At 40.9% G+C, this 14558-nt stretch overlaps 1 protein-coding gene across 3 annotated transcripts in view; it reads right to left on the bottom strand.

Annotated features, from left to right (window-relative positions):
• The window catches only part of PUDP (pseudouridine 5'-phosphatase), a 485786-nt gene that overhangs the window by 54094 nt on the left and 417134 nt on the right, over window positions 1-14558 (bottom strand). For all 3 annotated transcript variants that reach the window (XR_012493488.1, XR_012493490.1, XR_012493489.1), the window contains one exon: window positions 8379-8488. The gene's annotated coding sequence lies outside the window, so the exon portion shown is untranslated. The remainder of the gene's footprint in view (window positions 1-8378; window positions 8489-14558) is intronic.

Raw genomic sequence — 14558 nt, 5'->3', positions numbered from 1 at the left:
CATGTCAGATGATATCACCCAGCTTCACGGGAGGACCGTGATGTCCTCTTCTAGGGGGATACATTGTCACTCAGTTTTAAAGAAAGGACAATGAACAATGGGCAGGTAATGTTCTCTTCTCCCAGACTTCCGCTGCTGTCAACAACCATCCTTGTTGGGTCCTGTCTAGCTTCACGATTAATCTCACTGAAGGAAAATAGAAGACCAGTGAGCTTTTTTCTGCTCATCAGCAATGAAAGGCATGTCTTCGATAGCAAGCAATAGGTCATGTTACTCTAATGGCAACTCTAAAGTTATAAATGTTTTCTGTTGTACCTGGCATTTTTTTAAGGGCTAACTTATTCTGAAGCTGAGTTTTCTTGACACTCAACTTCCAGTGTGTGACTCTCTTTTGTATTTCCCCCTGAGGGCTTGTCAGACAATCTGCAGGTTTTCTTTGAACATTCTGGAGTCAGAAACCTCCCCGATCCTCAGATTCGTTTCTATTTTACCTATAAATTGTCACTTTTTGAGAATATCTGTTCTGCTTGAATAATTTTTCCATGGAGAATCTCAAGCCATGGAAACGTATATGTCAATAAGTAGTTTGCCTAAAATGAAGTGGGCACATTCAAAGTCTCCCTTTATGAGTATCAGGGATCCCTCCAAGAGTGTTTGAACGGTGCACACCTCCAAAATCTTATTGTTTCAATCAATTGTTCCATCACCGCCAGAAATACGTTGAGTAGTGGATTTCCCTCTCTAGGGAATTTACTTTGCATTTCCTTTACCCAAACAGATTGCATTATCCTTAAAACCCAATGAAACTAGGCTATGCATTGCCTCTTACTACCTTCAGCAAGTTTTGTGAGAGCTACGGATTCAAAACTCCATCAGCACTTAAACACCAACCTTACACATCACCTGATAGTAGTCTCAAATCTAAAACGTATGCCAAACAATAGAAAACAATATGATTTCAAGGTTCTTTGGATGTTAAAGAACCACAAGCCACAATTTACGAGTATGTCAAGCTCTGAAATCAACGACCTCAAGAATGCTCAACTGCTTTTTCACCAATTTCTCCCTGAGAAGGATAATACGGTAACTGAAGACTGATGTACTTCTGATTCAGTATAAAATTGAAAAAGAAAACATTATTAGGCAGCTATTGGGTAAGTATTGATTGTTCTGGAAAGTTTAGGGAAGCAAGAAGTCATGACTGACATTGATGAAAAGTATGGCGCATGTAAAACACACACGCGCGCGCGCACACATACACACACACACAGAGTCGTCAATGTAGTTTAGAACAGAAGTGGATAGTTTTATGACAAATAAAACATTCATTTCTTCCATGTCAGGTAGGACTCATCTCTGGAAGGAGCGACAACGCTTGGAGAACATAAGTACATACAAAAGGATCATGACAAACTCAGAGATGATGCATTCAGAACGGAAACCCAACATTAGTGACGTCTGATCTAAATTCCTACATTGTGCAGAGTGATTGGTTCACGTAAGCAAGAGTCTTTGCACAACTGCAAAGGTGGAGCACCAGAGATCCTGTGTAGTGGCGTGTATCACTGCTGCATGGGGTAGGTTCTCATCCAAGGTCCACATCTCCACTCAAGGCTCTGGAGGTCCATTTGTTCCAATCATTGCACCAGGACCATGGCTTTCCCTGGCCTGTTGGGAACAGCTACATAAAGAGCTCATCTCTGACATGGCCAACCTTGGAGTCCCGAGTAACTACGGCTGGGTCAAGGTAGGGAGGTGAGGAATGCAATGAGCTTGTAGGATGGCACGTGGTCTCAGAAGGTACAGCCTCCCTACACATAGAGTTATTCCCAGGAGAAATCGTTTACTGGGGATAAAACGATAGAGGGTGGTATAAAGAGTTGAGTGAGTATCGCATAGGATGATGAAAATGGGTGAAAACAGCTTTTTAGAATAAGATAACGGAAGAAGTTGATATACTAATGGGGGACAGAATAAGGGATGTTGGTGTCAATATCTTACGTGCAAAGGATGAAGGAAGCTGATATAGTTTATTGGGGATGGGATGAAGGTGGTTGTTACAGTGTATTACGGATGGCGTGATGGATGTGGTGTGAATATTTATTCCTTAGAGATCTAACCTGCTGTTTGCTAACTCTTGTTGTTAGAGGCTTGTTGCCCTGCGTGTTTTGGATTTGAGTTTGTGTATTTACATTTACGTACGCTTTCTCTATGAGAATACTTCTGCTCATTTTGAAGGTGCATTGTTCCAAGGAAGAACCTCCTTCTATATGCCAAGCATTTTGTGTGCTACCAACACCAGAGAATTTAAAGGGAATCATTCATTGTCTTGGGTCTTCTTAAATCACGCAGCTAATATAAAGTCGAATCCCCGAAACTTTGCAACAATGGTTCTGTGCAAATTCTTAGGGGAGACATTTTCCAACCTGGATTTCAGATCAAAAGGCTACATTTTTTCATTATTTCCTTGTATTAGCAGGTGGATATATACAGAGGGTGCCAAAAAAATGTAGATACATTTTAAGAAGGAAAAAACTATGAAAATGGTAATACAATGAAGAACATCAGCATTCATTTGATTAATGCCATCTTTTGAGCGAACATCATACTACACATTGCTATGTAATTCAATTCAACTCCGAAAGGTAATACATAGGTAACAGCTCTTAAAATGTATACAAGTGGACACTTTGGTCAACGTTGCTCAAGCAGTAGGTCACCATCACCAGAAGTGTCTGGACGCTGATGGGAACCACCTTGAGCACCTCTTGTCATTGCAGACGTCACACGAGACTTGTATTCATCTTTTTTATTGCTATATATGATTACTATTTTAATAGTTCTTTCCTTTCTTAAAATGTGTATATAATTTTTGGCTTTCTCTCTAGATAGATAGATAGATAGATAGATAGATAGATAGATAGATAGATAGACAGACATAGATTTTTATCTTTTTTCTTTCTGTGTGTGTGTGTGTGTGTGTGTGTGTGTGTGTGTGTGTGTGTTGTCCTTACCACGTTTTGGTATCAGTGTGATGTTGGCTTCATAAAATGAATTAGAATGTACTGCCTCTTCTTCAATTTTTGGCAAGAGTTTGAGTACAACAGGTATTAAATCATTTTTGAATGCTCAGTGGAATTCACTAGTGAAGCCATCTTGTCCTGGACTTTTGCTTTTGGAAAGGTTTTGGATGACTGATTCCATTTCCTTACTGTTGATCAGTCTATTTAAATTTTCCAGTTCTTCGTGATTCAATCTAGGAAGGTTACATATTTCTAAGAACTTGTCCATTTCCTGTAGGTTATTGAATTTGGTGGCATATAGTTCTGCATAGTATTCTTGGATGATCCTTTTTATTTCTGTGGTACCCGTCATAACTTCTCCCCTTTCATTTCTGATTTTGTTTGTGTCTTTTCTCTTTTTTCCTCAGTGAGTCTAGCCAAGTTCAAAGAGGATTTTATGAATTTGACCTCAAAGGCAAGGGAAGTAAAAGCAAAACTAAATGAATGGGACTATACCAAACTAAAAAGCTTCTGCACAGCAAAAGAAACCATCAACAAAACAAAGAGGCCACCAACTGAATGGGAGAAGATATTTGTAAACAGTGCCTCCGATCAGGGGCTAATATCCAAAATATATAAAGAAATCATACAACTCACAACAACAACAAAACAATCCAATTAAACAATGGGCAGAGGACCTGACTAGACATCTCCAAAAGGATATACAGATAGCCAATAGATATATGAAAAAATACTCAACATCACTAATCATCAGAGAAATGCAAATCAAAACCACAATGAGATATCACCTCAGTCCAGTCAGAATGGCTATCATCAACAAGACAAATAGTAACAAGTGTTGGAGAGGCTGTGGAGAAAAAGGAACCCTCATACACTGTTGGTGGGAATGCAGACTGGTGCAGCCGTTATGGAAGGCAGTGTGGAGGTTCCTCAAAAATTACAAATAGAATTACCATATGACCCAGCAATCCCTCTCCTGGGTATCTACCCAAAATATCTGAAAACATTTATCCATAAAGACGTGTGCTCCAATGTTCATTGCAGCTTTGTTTACGGTGGACAAGACATGGAAACAACCAAAATGTCCTTCAATAGATGAATGAATAAAGAAGTTGTGGTATATGTACACAATGGAATACTATTCGGCGGTAAGAAAAGATGATATAGGAACATTTGTGACACCATGGATGGATCTTGAGAGTGTAATGCTGAGCGAAATAAGTCAGACAGAAAAAGCAGAGAACCATATGCTTTCACTGATATGTGGTATATAAACCAAAAACACAAAAGAACAAGACATACAAATGACAAACAAAAACTCATAGACACAGACAATAGTTTAGTGGTTGCCAGAGGGTAAGGGGGGCGGGGGGTGGGGGGTGGTAGATGAGGGTAAAGGGGGATGAAATATATGGTGATGGAAGGAGAACTGACTCTGGGTGGTGAACACACAATGGGATTTATAGATGATGTAATACAGAATTGTACACCTGAAACCTATGCAATTTTATAACCAATGTCACCCCAACAAATTTAATAAAAATTACACAAAAACCCTGCCCATCTTCCTTTCCATTCATCCTGCCTTTGCTTTTCCTGCTCACCTTGTTGACTACATGATGCCAGCAGCCTCTCAAGTAACTTCAGTGACTGGAGACTCTCCCATATTTCTGTCTATTGGCAATGACTCGTATGAGTTGAATTTTATTTAAGTGTGTTATTTACATCTCAGTTCATAGTAAGGCTCTGAGCCTTACTATGCTCTTCCATGGTTCGATTATAGATCTAACTTGCAGGATTTCTAGCGTTTCTTCTAGTTTTGTACTTTTCTATTTGTACAGACTCATGTTGACTATTCCCCAACGAGCAAACTCTACTTCCATGAGTCTGATTTAAGCAAGGTCTCTCAAAACACATCCTCTAACTCTCAGTGCCTTCGCTCATTTTAGCCTTTTCTCCTGTGGAATGACTTCTCTTCCTCCTTATTTTGGGGTAAATCTTAATCATTCTGCAAGTCCCACCTTGTTCATGAGGCTTTTTCACTAATCAAGGTAGTTCTGACCCTAATAAAACCCCAAAGTATGTATGGTAATTGCTTTGAAGTAACAAGTAAATACACTCAGATTTTTATTGTTCACTGTTTTAGGGGCTTTTGTGCTGCTTCCTTGATTAGTTTTAACTGCAACAAAGATTTTAGAAAACGACCCACAATGGCTGGCACAATGTTCAGCAGACTTTCTAGAACAGCCACATTAGGAACGCTTTGAGGATGGTCTATTTTAAGTAACCATAATCGAATGTTCATTTAATCATCTTTTTTTCCAAGAATGGAGAGCACGGCATCATTCTTTCAATTATCGTACTTAGGACACTGCCTGCTAGGACTGGAGAAAACTGAGTTTATGGCAGACCCAGCACCTGACACGCAGAATGGAGGGGGAAAGCACTCTCCATGCTCCAAGGTCTCTCTATCTGTACTTTCCTCTAAGACCGTGAGCTCATCCCGTAGCTGCACAATGTTTTGTTGTGTTTTTTTTTTGGAGGGGGGAAGGGGAACAGGACTTTATTGGGGAACAGTGTGTACTTCCAGGACTTTTTTCCAAGTCAAGTTGTTGTCCTTTCAGTCTCAGTTGTGGAGGGCGCAGCTCAGCTCCAGGTCCAGTTGCCGTTGCTAGTTGCAGGGGACACAGCTCACCATCCCTTGTGGAAGTTGAACTGGCAACCTTGTGGTTGAGAGGACGCATTCCAACCAACTGAGCCATCCGGGAGGCAGCTCAGCTCGAGGTGCCGTGTTCAATCTTAGTTGCAGGGGGCGCTGCCCACCATCCCTTGCGGGCCTCGAGGAATTGAACTGGCAACCTTGTGGTTGAGAGCCCACTGGCCCATGTGGGAATCTAACCTGCAGCCTTCGGAGTTAGGAGCACGGAGCTCTAACTGCCTGAGCCATCGGGCCCGCCCTGCACCATGTTTTATTTATCTTGGTTTCTCAGCATCATCTGTAGCTTTAGTCAGAGGTTGACGAATATCCCATGGAGCGTATGACTGAGGTGTCTCCAGCTAGGACTCGTGACACACAACCAGAATCCATCCTGATGTCACTCTTTCTGCCCCTTTGAACACCTTCAGTGAGGGCAGTATCTCCTCTTCACTGGTTTTGGTGACACAATCCCCTTTTGAGTCAGTAGTTTAAATATTCAGTTACAGACAAAAATCAACCAAACAAGAAAACTACCAAGAAACTTGACTTGAATTCAAAACGTCTCTTTTCCCCCTGGAACTTGCTGAAGACTAAAGGATATGGCCAACTGAACTACAGGGGGGTGATGGTATTTCTGTTTTGTGTCCTTTCTCCTCTTCTGATTCTTGATGCATTTCTTTGTTTTGTGCTGGGTCTACAGGGAGGGAGGAGGAATAAGGTGGTCGGATGTTTTCACTTGTCAGGTACCGTTATATAGATTTTTTTGCTCTCCGGAATTAGCTGATTTCAAGGCTCACAGTTTTTCTTGTGGACGTTCAAGGTCTGACAATTAAGTTCATGAATTTGTTGCAACGATGTTGCTAAACTTTTTTGATATCAGAGGGATTACTGATTATGCATTTGTACCAACTGGACAAACAGGTAACTAAGTTTACTACTTGGAAGTGCTGAAAAGGCTGCGTGAAAAAGTTAGACGACCTGAACTTTTCTCCAACAATTCATGGCTCTTGCATCACGACAATGCACCAGCTCACATGGCACTGTCTGTGAGGGAGTTTTTAGCCAGTAAACAGATAACTGTATTGGAACACCCTCCCTACTGGCCTGATCTGGGCCCCAATGACTTCCTTCTTTACCTGAAGATAAAGGAAATATTGAAAGGAAGACATTTTGATGACATTCAGGACATCAAGGGTAATATGACGACAGCTCTGATGGCCATTCCAGAAAAAGAGTTCCAGAATTGCTTTGAAGGGTGGACTAGGTGCTGGCGTCGGTGCACAGGTTTCCAAGGGGAGTACTTTGAAGGTGACCGTAGTGATATCCAGCAATGTGGTATGTAGCACTTTCTCTACGATGAGTTCGCAAACTTGTTAAACCTTGTATTTGTGGGTTCTTGGCTAGCTCCCTTTTCTCCTGACAAAGGCAGTGTGTGTCTCTCGTTCAGATGGAAACTCTGCCATCTCCTCAGCTTCTGCTCCTGGAAAAAGGGGCAGGGAGGGAGGCTGAGTAGAGGCTGCCATCTTAGGCACCGACTGCTTTAAAATGGTCTCAAGCCAACATGGATGTGGGGGGCTCATAAAAAAAACCCCAGGGGAATGCTCATGGCTTTGCCTGAGGTTGGAAGGAAGTGAGAAGAACTCCTAGACACTGCCTGCATTGAAGCATCACCAGCAGAGAGACAGGCACACCCAAACTTAGGGAACACACCTCCAGCATCAAGAAAGATACTACAGAGGAGATTGAAGGGGGTGCTGTGAAAATAATAGCATCAATGATCGATGTCACTTCTTATACCTGTTACAGCACATATAAAACATAAAAACACGTATCGATAAAAATCAGAATTGTAGGAGAATAAATAATATTGTCTATACATGAATTAAAAGAGGCGCCACATCTGACTTCCCATTCAAAACTGAAGTCCATTGATTCGTTAGGGGAAGCAAAGATTGCTGGAACATGACGCTGGATTTTTTTGTTTGCTTCGATGGGTTTTAATAAAGTGATGTGAAAAGATGGAGTGGTCAACATTTACCACACTGTCCTCACACTTAACGGAACTGCAGCTGTAAGGACATTTTTGTGCTGTGTCCTCAACACAATCCGATGCTATAACATTGAAGCTAAACTTGACCGACGTTTGGTACTAGCCAAGGAAATGTCCAAATAAGCAGAGTACACACGTTCCTGGCGTTTTAGAAATCTAGAAGATGGGTGAATTACCTCTTCAATTTATCCTCATTAAGTTAATTGTTCAGACCGCGTTGGATGAGAGTTTGGGTCGTAACTACAGTGGAATTTTTTTCCTTTCTGATAAGAATTACTATTTCCCTTTGTCTGATATGGAAAGACTGTGAATCCACATACTGTAAAGATCACGAAATAAGAATAGTCCACATCCTGTATTGCAAGTTATGGATTCTAACAGAGATAAATTTGAAGAGTATGAGGAACAAATAAGCCAACTGCTACGGAGAACCAGAAAATGAAGAGAAGGTAAGCAATCTATATTCCTTCAGGAAGGTAGATATACATAACTACTATCGTTCCCTCGTTCTCCTCCTTAAAAAAGCCAAGAAAACAATGCATGATCTGACTTGTAGTACAAGAAGTTATTAAATGTATGCCATTTCTCAGAATGTCTTTGGTCTTACCGTTGCAGACTTTTACAGCAGACACCATCATCCTTCACAGCAAGACAGCCTCAGCAGCACCGGCATGCAGAAATATCACCGATTCTGTGGGGTTGCATGCATCGGGGCCCCTAGGAGAGCACAGAGGGAGAAAACGGTTAGTTAGGAGGAATCGTTGATGGGCGAGCTTGCAATCCCAGTGGGATGTGCGGTAAGCAGACATGGTAACCAAAGGCTCCATGAAGTCAGGGGGCATGGCCATTGTTTGCAGTGGGTGCGACTCTGCAGAGTCGCTTTCATTGGAGCAAACGTTGGATGCAAAAGACATCGCTAAATAACGATCCTTGAAATCGACACTTAGTAAACATGAACGAACAGGAAACAGTCTCATGTCCTGAGTGAAATACAAAAATGATTAATTTATCTAATGTTATAGGTATAATAAGGATTTCTGTAGGTTTGGGAAGCATTTCAGTGGTGTCCAGAACAGAACAAAGTTCAGGAAAGGGGAGTAAAACAGGCCCATCTTTTTCATGGTAGATCTAAAAATTAAATTTCTCACCAGAAGGCAATTTTCTTGAAACCGCTCAACATGGACTTACATACATGTCTGGAACACTTGTTCTAAACGTTAAGAGATGCAAATTCCTAACCATATAATAATATTTTATATATTTTTCATATATCATTTTTATGTGAAGTATTTAAAATATGCCCATTGTTCTCACACAGGTATATCAACAACTAACGATCACGGTAATGACAGCTAACTTTATACAGTGTCTATTAGGTGTGAGGCACAAACACTTTACACTCAAAACAATGACTCACTTAATTCTCAAATGCTCTGTTAGTAAGTAGTTTTCATTGCTATTCTGCATAAGCAGAAACTGAGGCACCGTTTCTCTACCTGAGACCATATATCTGATAAAGGATAAAATATAAATCCAGTTTTCTTACCCATTAGGCCATAACATACCTATACACAAATTACTAGTAATAACAATGCTCATTTCCTAACTGAATACAAAGAATAAATAAATGGAAAGCGACATGCAATAATATATATGTATTTTCACCACACGACACAGTGAAGTGGTCCAAAGCTTCAGGGGGTGAATTGCTTGTGCCAGTGAGTGGCTTGAATACTCAGCACCAGTGTTGGAATTTTTCTGACATTTTTAACAACTCTTGGTAAATTTCCAAACAAATGAATCACAAATTTCCCTCTAATTGCTTGGCAGCTCTGTTCCTGGAAAATTCGGGGTCTATTAAAACTGTGCGTAAACAAAACAAAACTCCTTGAGTTTAGATATAAAATGGAGTTTGGGTCTAGATTCAGATAATTATTGAGAGTTTTGACGTATAAATGGGTACCTCAGGGAACTTTTCAAAGTTGTGTGGGAAATGGTATAACTCTTTTTTAGTTGCTTGTTTGTTTTATTCTGTTTTGTTTCCATCTTGTGTACACTACTGATGATTTTATCCTTCCTGGCTCCTGCCCACTAAATGACAGTCATGACACTAACTTATTATAATAACAGTAACGTAATAACAATGAAATCCCATAATCATCATGGAAGGGTTAGTATTCTGAGGAATCTATAGATAGATAGGATTCGGGGTATCCTTAAACTCTGAAATTCTGGGCAAAATGTTGAGAACAGGTGCGTTCTCCTGGAGAAAGCTGCTAGTAACATTCAACAAATCCTCAAATCAGGATTATCATCCATTCCCCCCAAATGTAAGCACTGTTGATCTTGGGTATTCCATGACCTTCTAGATAATTCGAGATCTTTTTTTTTTCCTGATCTTTTTTTGTTTTTTTTCATTTTGTAACCACTCTTTTTGGCTTTTATGGGACTCTTCTTTCACAGCCAAAACTTACATGGTTTCTCCTGCAGCCTCAGCATTTTTTCAATGTAGCATTCATCAGAGATTATTGTTATTTTTTTAAATTTTTAGTTAACTATGCTGTTGCTCATAGTGGCACTAAAACAAGCCAAGACAGGTTGAGTAGAGAGCCAATCAGAAGTTCCAGAACCTGCTGTGATAATGTCTGGTGGTATATGTGATGAAGGCTGGTCTTAAGAGTTGTGGCTTAAATGTGTGGTTACATGTGACATACGAGCAGCATAATTTCATTCTCCAACCATTTTCAGGTACAAAGTAAGGAACACCACCCTTCCCGGGCAGTATGTAGGGTGCTCACTGACAATGCAAATTGTGTTGGGGCAGAAGAAGCTGGTACCGCTGATTCTTTCTGGTCTCGGATGGTGGTGGCCAGTTGTACCGGCCATTTGATGAAGCAGTCAGTTGAGTCATAGCTGGTGCCACTACCCAAATATATATGATGGCGTCAGGGCAAGGGTCAGTGTAGCAATAGGACATTATTGGTTAGGTGTATGGTAAATGTGTACTGAAGAAAACAACGCTTAGTCCTGCCTCAGTGCATATAAATAGTTGTTTGACTGTCTTATCGTAGTAGAGTTATTTTAATGTTGTAGTATAAATCTACAATTATTTATGTTTGCATTAGAGGAAACATGGGATTTGCGACCAACCCTTTTAGCAAGATTGAGCTGAGAGAGAGAGAGAGAGAGAGAGAGAGAGAGAGAGAGAGAGAGAGAGAGAGAGAGAGAGAGAATGATTAATCAAATACTAAGAGTTCAGCTTCCATTTCTTGAGAAAGCTGAAGAGGAAATGCAACCTGCCTTGATAAGTCTGTCAACCTTTGTAGTTCAGCACAAATGCTGTTGCGATATTCACAAGTCATGGTGAAAAGCAGAAGACGCAAATCTGGAGAAGTAACATGCTTTATTTCAAAAATCAGTAGCAAACCCATGACCACAGACAATAATTTAACACATGGAGTCGCAGGAAATGATCTTGCACGCCATTTTGGGAAGCACGACCTTTCAGTTAGAGCAGGGGTGTCCAAACTTTTTTCAACGCTTTTTACCAAGGGCCATAAGCGGTAAAATACACAAACAGCCGGGCCACTCATTCAAGGTGAAGTATGTAGTGCCTCACCTGGTTTATTTAAGTAAACTAAATATATTTTTGGAATTTGCTACGGGCCAATAAAAAATGGATTGCGGACCAGTTGGCCCTACGGGCCAATAAAAAATGGATTGCGGACCACAGTTTGGACACCCCTGATTTAGAGCAATGCCTATTTGAAATTATTCTTTTTAAGTCCACATTTTCTTGTGTAGGTATTAGCAATGAAGGCTGTTGGGATGTTAGCTCTTTCAGTAGAAAAACGTCAACTTCCAAACCAATGAATGACATCTGTTTTACATTTGCATCATCAAATGACTGGAATAGAATATCTATAACTTATAAAATGGCTCATTTTTCTCCTACCAATTCATGGAATAAAAGTAGACCTTTTGAAAGACTTACTTTGAGTGTTTCTTTCCACATGGAAGATGAAATTATTTGTTTTGTAGTCTTGATATGAATACAGACTTGAATGAAGCACACCTCTTGGGCAAAATTATGTTCTTAGTAAGTTGAGAAACCAGTGGGGCCGGCATGTACTTGGGACTAAATGGGGTCCAGAAATCATTTATAATCACAATAGCTGTTTGATCAAAATGTCTTCAAATCAAAGCAATTGCTGCCCACAGTTACAATGTACGTATTAGAGGAACAATTATCAGAGTGCTTTTCAAAACTTTGGGGTTCCCGAGAGCCTACAAGGATGCTCAACACAGGAGATGGAGACAATTTTGGAAACATAATGCTGGGTGCCTTTTTCTCACAGTTGACATTTGTACTTAAGGTGCAAAATCACGGTGACACAAACTACTGGTGCCTCAGAACAAGAGAAAGTGGTGGCATTAACGTAGACCACTAGTCATTGTGTCATTCAGTGTCACACATTCTCAGGGACACAGGTGGGAAAAGGCAGCTTCACTCAAGAATGACTTTCACGACACAACGAAACCTTGTATGACGTCTCAACCGCTCAGTAGAAGTCTTGCTGACAAGCTGCGTGATGAAATGCAGAATGCGCGTGAAGCATTTCTGCAGACAGAGGTACAGTGGCTATTTGTACAAAAGCCCATGTGCAGTTGCTTGAGTGGGAAACTGACGTAGCTGCTGTTTTCCTGGAAAGACAAATGCACTTGAAAGAATGGCGGCGGCAATTCAAAAAATGAACAAAGTGAGCCTTTCACTTCAAAGAAAACTCTAACTTTCATCTGCTACGGAGAGCTTCCTGTACCTAATATCTTTTCAGGTGGGATTGATGATGTCATCAGCAAATGTGGTTTTGGTGAATCAAGCGGCTATAAACATCCGCGTGGACGTACATTTTCAACCTCCCTGGACGAACATCAAAGATAAGGATTACCAGGTCGCATGGAAAGCATGTGTTTAATTCTGTAAGGAACTGACAAACTGGCTTCCAAAGTGGCCATACGCTTGTGCGTTCTCACCAGCAGGCATGAGAGTTCCTTTTGCCCCACATCCTTGCCAGCCTCTGGTGGTGGACATTGTCCGTTCTAGTAGGTGTGGAACGACCATTTCATCTTCAGAGTTCACAAACAGCACGCCATGTATCCTGTCCAGGTTGTGTAGCTGCATTTGGTGGGAGAGCCAGGGTACGATGTATTGTTAGTAATAGACTGAGTTGTACGTCCTCAAAATTCATGTGTTGAAGCCCTGACACCCAGGACCTCAGAATGAGACTGTACTTGCAGATGGGTCTGTAAAGCTGGAATTAAGGTAACATGAGGTCACTAGGGTGGGCCCTGGTCCAATAGGGCTGCGTCCTTATAAGAAGAGGAGATGAGGACACAGACACACAGAGGGACGGCCATGTGAGGACACGGGGAGCAGACGGCCGTCCACATGCCCAGGAGAGAGGCCTCAGGGAGACCTGCCCTGGGACACCTGGACCTCAGCCTCCAGCATCCAGGGCTGTGATAAAATAAAGTTCTGCTTATTTGGTTTTGTCTTTTTTTTTTAATTATTATTATGTGTACCAGACACTGTAGTAGTTAGACATTTATCCCCTTCCCCTAATCTACTACCCCTCTGACATCGCATACAGCCGATACATTTCCACTGTCTTTATTCCTTGTGCTGTAGTCCACTTCTTGTGAATACATATATAATTGTAGTTGACATTCATTATTATTCAGCTTCAGGTGTACAGTGCAGTGATCAGGCATCTATAGCATCCCTGAAGTGAATAAAGTTCTGCTTTTAAGCTACCAAATCAGTGGTACTTTGTTTGTTATGGCAACTCAAGCAGACTAATATACCATCTTATCCAGAACCAGAATGCAAGAAACATTGTTTTTCATGATGAGTGTGGCTGTATATGGAGAAATACATTTTAACGGAACTAACGTATAACTCCAGCAACTCCAGAACTAACATTTTACATGGTTAGTCAGCCACTTATATAGACTGCTCAACCCGTTTTCCTTGACAGTCCCCTTGCATGAGGCTTTTCTGTAATGGCATTAATCACTGATTAAAACTGTAAAGTGTTGCTTTAATGTTTAATAATATTAACAAAGTATTTAATCCCTTCTTGAAAATTAAATCCATATTTCTTTTTTTTATGACTCTCTGACAGCTACCGAGGCAGCTCCCCAGTTGCTGGGCTAATGGGGTTCCTGAGTGAGCACAGCTGTGAAACTATAATGAACAAATCCCAGCCAATGTCCTCTGACAACTGGTAACGCACAGAATGTTGAGAGAAAAGTCGCAGGAACGGCCGAAAACGTGGTCCGTGCTGATGGCGGGTTGTTGAAATGGTGTCCCCTTCTTTGATGATGGACGAAGGCAGAAAGGAATGAAATTTCAGAGTTGTAATCTTTCGCATGATTCTCATGTAGGAAAACTGTGAACAGGGAGATCAAAGTTGCCACAGAGAGCATTTCCCACGTGAAATCACCATTCGGGTCCATCTCCAGCGTATCTCAAGGAAACCGGGTCATGAATGCATCGAGCCGTGGTTTCGTCAACTTGTTTGAAAAGAAGAATTCTATGTACCCTGCCTATTTTCTAGTGTCGGACTATAATAAAGAAGTAGGCATGAAAGTGTAAGCTCATTATAAAACATCCAGTTATAAAGTTGAATGACTGCCGCGTGGTAATTATTATTGAATGGTGCCTTTTTGAGAATGGAAACTGAGTTAGTTTAAATTCTGCCTTACCCTTTACGTATGGGATTCA

The sequence above is a fragment of the Rhinolophus sinicus genome, chromosome X (assembly GCF_036562045.2).
Source record: "Rhinolophus sinicus isolate RSC01 chromosome X, ASM3656204v1, whole genome shotgun sequence".
In the NCBI taxonomy this organism is placed as follows: domain Eukaryota; kingdom Metazoa; phylum Chordata; class Mammalia; order Chiroptera; family Rhinolophidae; genus Rhinolophus; species Rhinolophus sinicus.
The sequence above is the reverse complement of the archived record's forward strand: the minus strand, read 5'-3'. Positions and strand labels throughout refer to the sequence as shown.